The sequence below is a fragment of the Pipistrellus hanaki genome (assembly GCF_964339955.1).
Source record: "Pipistrellus hanaki genome assembly, chromosome: X".
NCBI classification, from domain to species: Eukaryota; Metazoa; Chordata; class Mammalia; order Chiroptera; family Vespertilionidae; genus Pipistrellus; species Pipistrellus hanaki.
The window spans coordinates 72,034,339-72,044,975 of NC_140524.1; the positions used below are offsets into that span (position 1 = coordinate 72,034,339).

The following is a 10,637-nucleotide window of genomic DNA, read 5'->3' on the forward strand; positions in this document are numbered from 1 at the left end:
AGCCCTTGTCAAGGACCGTGCCCTGCCCCTGACCCGAACCATGAATACAAACACACACACACACACACACACACACACACACACACACACACACACACCGCCTCATGGGAGGCTTTGACAGTAGGCTGCCTGGGTTCCCATCCAGCCCCATCCCTGTTAAGTTGTGATTTTTACTTCTCTGAGCCTTATTTTCCACCTCTACAAAGAAGAATATAATGACACCTTCTTCACAGGCTTGATGAGACTATGACTCAGAAGTTCTAAGTGCTGAAAAGATGTGAATTCTACCTTGATCCCTGTCCCCCCTCCATATTCAATGCTATCATTAGGTAACTCAGAGGAAAATTTATATCAAACTGTAATAAGGGGAAGAAAGTTTGACCAAGTTTGGATTTTTCCTGTGATGGCTACTCTGGTAGAATTCTTGGAAATACCAACTATCATATTCTTTTCCCAGAACGTTTTGTTGTTGTTCCAGCTTTCTAAATGCCCTAAGCATTTTAAAATAAGTTTTTATTGGTTTCAGAGAGGAAATGAGAGGGAGTGAGAGATAGGAACATCAATTATAAGAGAGAATTATTGATCAGCTGCCTCCTGCACGCCAATAGGGATTGAGCCTGCAACCTGGCAAAACCAGCTCATGGGTAGATGCTAAACTACTGAGCAACACCAGCCAGGCATGTCCTAAGCATTTTTATTGAACAATCTGGCTCTGGAGAATATGGATTTTGAAACTGTAATGAGTCAGACACATTTTCGTTGGCCAGAATCAGCTAACACTCAATAGAGGTTTCTACCTGCCAGGGAATGTCCTAATTTATTTTATCCTTGCAACAAACCCTGTGAGGTTGTTGCAACTATTGTCCCCCATTTCACAGATGTGAAAGCTGATAATTGGGAAGGAAGGTGAATTGATTTGCCTAGTGTTGAACAGCTAGTGAATGTTGGTGGAGATTTTTAACACAGGCAGTCTTGCTGCAAAGGTCATATGCTTAATTGCTGTACTATACTGTCTCTTGTCACACATGTGAGAGCTTTGGATCCTAAGGACTGACTGGGATGCATTAAGAGAGTGGGATTAACTTTAGATAGCCTTTCCCATTGCTGGAGACCTAGGCCCAAGCCCTCATCCTCATTGCAAAATATACTAGTGCTCAAACTGGCATTGGTTCTGTTTAGGGAGGCACCTGTGAGAGGTTTGAACTAAATACCTTCCAAAGTTGAAGGGTCAGCTCTGTATCAGGTTTGCCAGCTGTCTCCTCCCATAGGAAGAAGCAGACCTTTTGCAGTGCCTAACAGACCTTTTTTACCTTGCCCTCTTTCAAACAGAGATGTGCACCTGCCCGTGCCTTTCTCATTAGACACATCTGGGAGACCTTATTCTTTTACGGCTGGAATCAGCTTCTTTATCCTGATGACTGGTCCAGACTTCCTCTTAGAGCTCTAGAAACATCTCTTCCGCTATCTCCCAGAGTTCTTATCCTTAGTGTCTCTCACGGACCTTGAACTCCACCTGCGCTGTGAATTCAGTGGATGTCGGAACGAACCTCTTTCTCCTTCCATGTTCCTCCTCTCAAGGAATGGCTCTGCTATTTATCCATATGCTTAAGCCTGAACCCCAGGAGTTATCCTTAAGTTTTCCTTGCCCTCACTCCCACATCTCATCATGCACCAGGGCCTGTAAATGTGACCTTCTATATATCTCATGAATCCCTCTTTGTACCTCTACCACCCCCTCTCTAGTTTAAGCCACCACCATCTAATGAAGTAAAAAGCAAAAGCCTTCCCCTGCCCACTCTGCCTTTTTCTTCCCTTTCTAGTTCATCCTCCACCCCACAGCTAGGGTGAGTTAAAAAAAATTATATATATATATGTCTCTTCCTTGCCCAAAACTCTTTGATGACTTTATTTCTCTTAGGATTAAGTCTAAATTCATGTGGCGCTTGTTATTAAGCAAGCCATTTTTCAGGATGAGTTCTGGAGTCTATATCAAACCTAGATTCTGATGCCAGATGGGCCACCAATGTGACTTTTGCTATACTTCTTAACCTTTCTAACCTGCAAATTTCTTTCATTTGTAAAGTAGGTTTGTTGTAAGGGTGAGAGGAGATAGTGCATTGTAGTGTTCTTCAAGGAAGCAGTTGAATCATCCACTGCAAGTTAGATCTTATTATTATAAAGTTTTTTTTTAAAAAAAACTATATCCAGCTTTATTAAAGATACTTTTCATAAACAATCATGGTATTTCAGGCAGGACATGGGCAGACAATTGTTAATAGTATACAACAATTTTCAAACTCCCTTCTTCAATGAACTACTAAAATCAGAAAGCCACTATAAAACCCAATGAAGTCTTCATCTGATGCTCTGAACAGGGAAAATTTAGAGTGAGGGTTGACATTTCACATTAAGCATGTTGTTTAACAACTTTTCACAAGCTGACCTTGACTTTCAGGAAATGAAATGAAAATGGCAGAGAAGATCAATCTGTAGATCCACAATCTAAAAAGGAACTGCTGCTCTTTTGAGGAATGCCATCTCAGTGGTGACACTGGAAAGTCCAGGTTGCCCAACATACTGGAAATCCATTTTTTTTGGGTCAGGTCCCAATAGGTCTCTGGGCTTAAGACAGCCAAAGTCTATGCTTAAAGTGGAGAGGGAGAAAATGACATAAAAACGAATTTTAGTTTTTCCACATGATGAAGTGTTTGTGCCAAGATGGCTAATGTGTGTCAACATCAAGAGATCCCTCCTCCCAGGAACCAAGAGGAAGTTTCTCAAAACTAGAAGGGAAAGGTATTTCCCCCCATGTCAGTCCAGCTTTGGAGACATTCTATTAGTACTATATGTCCTTCCCCACAAAATAACAATGAAGTGTTCTGTGTGCTAACAACATAGCTTAAAAAAAAAGTAAAACAAAATTCTGCATTTTTATAAAACTTGACAAAAAACAGTATTTCAAACTGCACAGTCACCAGAAATACACAGTTATTAAAAATGCACACACTTCACTTGGCATCTCCAGCACCTTCAGCTTTCTGTGCCTGGTCTGTTTGGCATCTCCATTTTCTGCAGGATTATTCCCATCTTTGCCAGCATCAGCTTTCCCCTTTTTCCCTTTCGGTACCTTCTCTCCCTTCTTTGCAGGGACCTTTTTAGGCTTGGGCTCTGGCTTTAGAGGAGCAGGTTTAGCTGATAACCTGGCAGATCTCTGTGGTTTCTCCTTCAGCTTGGCTTTATCTCCTTTAGCATCCCCTTCAGCCTTTCTCTTGGGCATGATGGCGATGGCGGCGGGACGTCTGGGTGGGACGCAGGGATGCGCAGCGCACGGGCCTTGCTAGGTCCTGGGGTTGATCTCGTCTCCTCACACTGCTCTATAAAGGTATTGATACCAGCCACATAAATTATTTATTTAATCAACTGATGAATCATTGTGAATAATATTATGGATCTTGTTATATTGTTTTATATGTTATTATTATATATTTGGACTTTATGATTATCACTTCAGCCTCACCTGTCACAACCCTCCCCATCTGACTTCCCTTGCTTTTATTACTACACACTCTTGCCCCCCACCCCAGCTTTCTTACTCTCTGTTCCTGGAAAGTTTTTCTGTCCTCATCCATTGATTTCTCCAGCCCCTTTTTGTACTGTGAATTCCCTTTCATTATGGGCTCAGACATCAATTCCTCTGCAAAACCTTTCAAACCCTCCCCCAGATCAATATAGGTATCTCTTCTATAGGCCCCCAGAGCACCTTGTGCTTCCTTTATAGAGCTTCTATTACACCATATTTGTAATTATTTACTTGTCAGACTCCTGGATTAGGCCATCATCTTGGCAAGGAACTCTGTCTCATTCATCACTTTATTCCCAGCTTTTAGCACTGCTGGGCACACAGTAGTTGGCCAATAAATGTTTGCCGAGTGAACAAGAGACTAGCCTGGCAGCAATCCTCTCCACCAATCCCCCACCCTCTAAGCTAAACCTCTTCAAAGCTAAAAGCTGCTGAGCACAGACTCAGACTGAACCAAAGCCAGAAGATTGACCACCTGGGTCACTGCAAGAACTTTCTTTCATTGCCTTAGAGATATTTCTGTCTTTGATTTCACAACCCCCTCACTCTGTGTGGGCTTAGTGAAGGTGTGTGCATTGTGGGTGGGGAGATAGGGCATGTTGATTCACTTCCCTGAACTTCATTTTTGTCTTCTGTAAAGGGCCCAATAAGGCCCACTTGGAGGAGTCACCATGAAGAGTCACTAATGTGGCACACGGAGATGCTTTGTAAACTTCAAAGGTCTGCATGTCGCACCTAATGATGATCAAACATGGAAAATGTGTTGCTCTTTGGCTCAATTCTTTCCAAGACCCCATATAGATAAGGGCCCTGCTGCTTATACAGCATTATCTCTAGAAATCTGGTTACAATTGATTGACATTATCACTTTCTTGATGTTTGGCAGATTCCCAGCCTGTGGCAATATGCTGGTCACCATAGAGACCCGAGAAGCACACTTGTCCATTGGTACTATATTTACAAACCAACACTTAAAGTGGATTACTTTGCAGATGGCTGATCTCATCCATTCAGTGTTGATTTTATTAGCTCCAATTTCAGAAGGTGACATTTTCTGACCTTGTCCCCTTAAGCAAAAGCAAAAACTATAGTTTTGGGGGTGAGAGGGAGTGAAAAAGTACAAGAAGACATGTGGAGAGGAGGTTTTGTAAGGGAACTGCAGGCTATACTTCTCATTTATTCATTTATTCATTTGTTTAGCATCCACAATGTGCCAGTAACTGGGCTGGCTACTTGGGGTATAGTGGCGATCAAGATTAGCCCTATGGGCCTCATACTCTTTTGGGGAAGACAGACAATTAAATAGACAATTTTAATACAGTGCAGAAAAATCTGATGGAAAAACAAGGAAATGGTGTGCTATTGGCCCCTAACCTTCCCAGAGGTTTCTCAAAGAAAGCAACATCTTAGCTGAGACTTAAAGTATGGGTGAGAGTCAACTAGAAAAAAGGTAAGGAAGGGGTTAAGCAGGGGATGGAGTGGAAAAAAGTGTCTGGAAGAAAATAGTATATGAAGAGAAATGGGAACAGAGTAAATATGAGGACATAAAAGAAAATTAGAGAGGAGAGGAAGGGAGTGGAAAATGATGAGCTCTATTTGGGACATGCTGAATTTGACATGTCTGGGGACCATCCAAGAGATGTCCAGGTAACTATGTGGGTCTGACACCCCAGAAAGAAGTCCTGGCAAACAGAGACCTGGAGTTGGGGGCTGCTGTGTTGTCCTTCTATTGAGAGTATGGCTTAGTATCACACTGGGGAGAGCTTGCAGGCTAGCAGAGGAATTAGGATCTGATTCTATGGACAGTGCATTTGAAGACATGTTGGAGACATGACACAATTTGAGTTGGGTTCTAGGGATTGAGCTGCAGTGTATAGAGGGAAGACTTGGGTGGGAGTGTGCTGGAACTAGCTCATACCAGCTCATGGGAACCAATTGTTAACTTTTCAGGAATATTTTGAGCCATTTGTTCAAATCAGCCATTATTAAATATATAAGCTATATAAATATTTAAATTATTTAAAAAATAACAATAGACTTAAAATTAAGTAAATTATATTAAATACAAAGGTAATAAGTAAATACTAAAAACTCATCACTCTGTGCTCTTCCCAGCTCCCTGTGCTCCCTCATGGCAGTAGCTTGCAGTGGGCCATGGGAATTGGTAAACACTACAAATCAGCACTTGATGATTTTGTCGATTGTTTAGAATCAAGGAAGTGATGGAGAAAATATTCTTAGAATTGTCTTACAACCATTACATTGTAAGTACCCTGTTTCCCCAAAAATAAGACAGTGTCTTATATTAATTTTTGCTCCCAAAGATGCACTAGGTCTTATTTTCAGGGGATGTCTTATTTTTCCATGAAGAAGAATACGGTACACATTTATTGTTAAATGAAAATAAAGGAAATTTATTACCTGTGTACGGTACGGTAGTATGGTAGTTGTCAACACAAACCAGACAAACTGTGAATCCTACAGTATCAAGAATTTACTCATTTATTCAATGACAATCATGTCATCATCTTCTGGAACATCATCATAACAATCCAATTTCTGAATTTCCTGGTGAATTTCTTGTGACTCCATTTCTTTCAGAATCAGTGGACCAAATCTCTCACGTTTAGCCTGGGGGGGGGCCTTATTTTTGGGGAGATGCCTTATATTTCACTCAGAAGGAAACCTGTACGTAGGTCTTATTTTCGGACGATGTCTTATTTTCGGTGAAACACGGTAGTACAAAAAATTAAGGAAATATTCTCTCAGTATTAAAAAACTATTATCCGGCCGAAACCAGTTTGGCTCAGTGGATGGAGCCTCATTCTGCGGACTGGAGGGTCTCAGATTCCATTCCGGTCAAGGGCATGTACATTGGTTGTGGGCAAATCCCAGGTGGGGGATGTGCAGGAGGCGGCTGGTTGATGTTTCTCTCTCATCGATGTATCTGGCTCTCTGTCCTTCTCCCTTCCTCTCCGTAAAAAATCAATAAAATATATAAAAAATAAAGATATAAAAAACTATTATCTGACTCAGCAAAATAGTTGCTCAAATCATTGACAAACAAGTAAAGTTCTAACATACAGCCTTATTTCACTTTTGCCCTATTTATTACCACAAACAAAAATATCAATGAACACTCTTGTCAGAACTACATAACCATAGGATACAAGAAGTTGGCAAAAATCAATAAAAGCATTGTTACAATCAATTGGCTATATGGAATTCACAGTAAAGAGTATTGCCTACTTTATTATTATTTATAAATTGTGTTATATATCCTTATATCAGAATTTATACTAAACCTATACACACACACACACACACACACACACACACACTTTTTCCCATGGAGCTAGTTGTTACCATTTATCAGCATATTACTGATTACACATGTTCACCACTGCTAGAAAAGCTAAGGAAAATACATGAGCATATCCCTAGAAAAGTCCCGGGAATAAACTGAAAAGCTGTTGGCTCTTGGGAAGTTTCTGCTTTCTGTTGTTGTTGTTACTATTATTATTATTATGCTGTTGGTTGTCTCCTGGGAACATTATTTGTTATTATTATTTGTTGTTCAAACAGTACAACATTCTCAGAAGTAAGAATGGTAGAGAAAATCAGTCCACAAATTCCTGCCTCCGCAGAGCAAAACTTTTCATTTTTCATTCTCTCTTTGGGCTTTAGGATTGACCTTTGGATCTGGGGAATTTTTCAGGCCCAACAACCTGGGGCAGATGAATAGATTCCCCTGATTCAGGATGGAAAGGTCATACCTGAAAAGATAGCATCTTTCCTGGGATCTATTTTATACTCAAGGTAACATGGAAATTAACTCGTAGGTGGAGCATCTTGGAGCCAGCACTTGCCATCTCTTGGCATTAGGAAAATCAAGTTCATGCCTGCAACTTACTTTCAAAGGGTTCAGAAAAATAGGTGTGTGTGTTAATGTCTACATCCTATATAATAAAGAGGTAATATGCAAAATGACCATCACTCCAACACACAAGATGGCAACCCCCATGTGGACACAAGATGGCCACCACAAGATGGACAGCAGGGGAGGGCAGTTGGGGGTGACCAGATCTGCAGGTGAGGACAGTTGGGGCCAACCGGGCTGGCAGGGGAGGGCAATTAGGTGCAACTGGGCCTGCAGGGGAGGGCAGTGGGGGGGCACCAGGCCTGCAGGGGAGGGCAGTTGGGGGTGATGGGGCCTGCAGGGGAAGGCAATTGGGAGGGGGACCAGACCTACAGGGGAGGACAGTTGGGGGCAACTAGGTCTGCAGAGGAAGGCAGTTAGGGGCGGACTGGGCCTGCAGGGGAGGGCAGTTGGAGGCGACCAGGCTGTCAGGGAAGATTAGGGGCAACCAGGCTGGCAAGGGAGGGCAGTTAGGTGCAACCAAGCTGGCAAGGGAGGGAATGTGGGGGGGAGGGGGACCAGGCTGGCAAGGGAGGGCAGTTAGGGGCAATCAGGCTGGCAGGGGAGTGGTTCAAGGATGATCAGGCTGGCAGGTAGGCAAGTGGTTGTTAGCCAGCAGGGATCAGGCCTAAATGGGCAGTCAGACATCCCTTGAGGGGTCCCAGATTGGAGAGTTGCAGGCTGGGGTGAGGGACATCTCCCCTCCTATCCCCCATGCACAAATTTTGTGCACTGGGCCTCCAGTAGAGAAATAAAGCCATTATGGAATCTAGCTGATGTCTACATAGGTGTTCATCATTCTACTCTTTTGACTTTTCCATATATTTGAGAATATTCATACTGTAAACTACATGTATTACAAAAGGAGTCAGTGCAAGGTGCTTAGACAGGAGAGTACCTCATGTTCAAGAAACAGCAGGAGGCCAGTGTGGCTGGAACAGATTGAGCTGGAGTAAAATAGTAATAGATTAGGTCAGAGGCCAGATTGTGAGGGCCTCATAGGGCCTTGTGATAACTGTGGGTTTTAGTCTGTGAGACAGGAGCTATCATTGGCTCTATGTTGTGACTTGACCTGACTTACACACTTTAAACAGGATGCCTCTGGCTGTTGGGTTGAGTCTGTATTGGGGCAAGGATGATAGCCAGACCAGCCAGGGGCAATGCTCTAATCCAGCAATTTTCAACCGGTGTGCCACAATAATTTTTAAAACATGCAACACCCGACTATTTAGTCAGGGTCACTAATCTCTTTTCCCTTAGGTTGTCAAATAAGAAAATGACAACAGCCACCATAACAATGGTTGTCGGTATGAACGCCATCTTGCACTATATAGTTCCATCTTATTGGTCATATCACATAATTAGGTTTTGTCTGACTGATTAATTCCTGGTACCAGAAATCCTTATATACTTGTATAGGCACCTGATTTTTAAAGAAAATGTTTTTATTGACTTCAGTAAGAGGGAGATATAAACATCAATCAGCTGCCTCCTTTTGGGAATCGAGCCTGACCAGGAATCCAAGTGATCTCCTGGTTCATAGGCACAACCATTGAGCCACCCCAGCTGTGCTGGGCACCTGACTTTTTAAAAAGTATCATTGGTGTAAAAATGGTAGATCATTAATCTTTGTAAACCTATCAGTTATATCCTTTTTTTGGGGTTAGATCAGCAAAGTATATAATTTTTGGTCTGCCGCAAATTTTAGTTTATGTGTGCCATGAGATGAAAAAGGTTTAAAATTGATATTCTACAATATAGACAAAGAGTTGTTTGGCAGCTCACACCAAGGTGGTAGCAATGCTGGCAACAAGTGGTCCAAATTCATTTGGGAAGAAGGGAAGACACCATACTATTTGCTTCTTTTATAAGTTTATTATGAAAAATATCAAACACATATAGAAATAGAGCAATCAATGTAATGAACCCCATGTACCCATTACCCAGTTTTAACATAAGTACATGGATAATTTTGTTTCATTGATCACCCACTAGATTTTAAAAGCAATTCCAGATTGCTTCTCATTTCTTCTGCAAATCCTTCAGCATCTATGAAAGATGACTGATTACACAGAAAATTAATAATTCCTAAACACCACCAAATATGAATTCTACATATATTTTGAAGGTAAAGCTAACAGGGTTATATGTGGAGCATGATAAAAGGAAACACGTCAAGAACATGTCCAGTGTTTGGCCTGAGTAACTGGTAAAGTGGAATTTGCCATGACAGATGATTGGATAGACGGGCATCAATCATCTGTCATGGGCATCAATCATGTCATGGCAAATTCTGGGAAACTGTGGGATGGATATCACTTTGTGGTTTAGCACCAAGAACACAGGATTTGGATATTAAAAAAAATTGTTGGGTGGCTCAGCTGGCTGGAGTGTTCTTCCATACACCAGAAAAGGTAGATTCTATCTCCAGTCCAGGTATATACAGGAGGCAAGCAATTAATATTTCTCTCTAAAAATCAATGAAAAAAATTTCTTCAGATGAGAACTAAAATTTAAAAAACCAAGAGGTCAGTTGTAAACTATATGAAGCACTGCACAAGTCCTAGATGTTTGTGTTTGAATGTTCTCAAAGTTGTGTTGCCCTCTGATGGGAGCATGAGGCCACCCTGCCAAATTCTGCTTGTTTCATTTTGGGACCATGTCTGCCTCCTTGCTGAGATGATCCGTAAAGGCTGTTAAGAATCAAACTGGAAGCCTTGAAAAGCCCTACACAGAGCTATTTTATTTGGAAACTTGTAGCTCATTCTGATACAAGCCACTTTGGCTGAGTCTATTGACATGATCTAGCGTTAGGATGGAAACCTTTCCTACAATGGGTTTAGTTGCTAATAAAAATTAAAAATGTCTTTAAAAATTTTTGGGATGTGAGAAAACTGCAGCTGAATGCACCAATTCCCCATTGTGTAAGATGGCCAGCCTCAGTCAGTATCCAGGAAAAAGTATTCTGCCACTCTTGACTCAGCCAAGGGCCAAGCCAGTTCCTTAGCAGGCCTCTTCTCTGAACCACAGGCCTGGGAACCAAGAATACCACTAGACAACCCCAGTTAAATATATAGTGTCTTGGCACACTCATGCCTCAGATGGAGAAATATGTAAAAGTTTTTCAACCCCAAACCT

At 41.7% G+C, this 10,637-nt stretch overlaps 1 pseudogene across 1 annotated transcript; it reads right to left on the bottom strand.

Moving 5' to 3' along the window:
- Positions 1-2,687: 2,687 nt before the first annotated feature.
- LOC311614704 (non-histone chromosomal protein HMG-17-like) lies at positions 2,688-3,494 on the bottom strand (annotated as a pseudogene). The gene has a single exon. The product of its transcript is annotated as a non-histone chromosomal protein HMG-17-like (transcript).
- Positions 3,495-10,637: the final 7,143 nt, after the last annotated feature.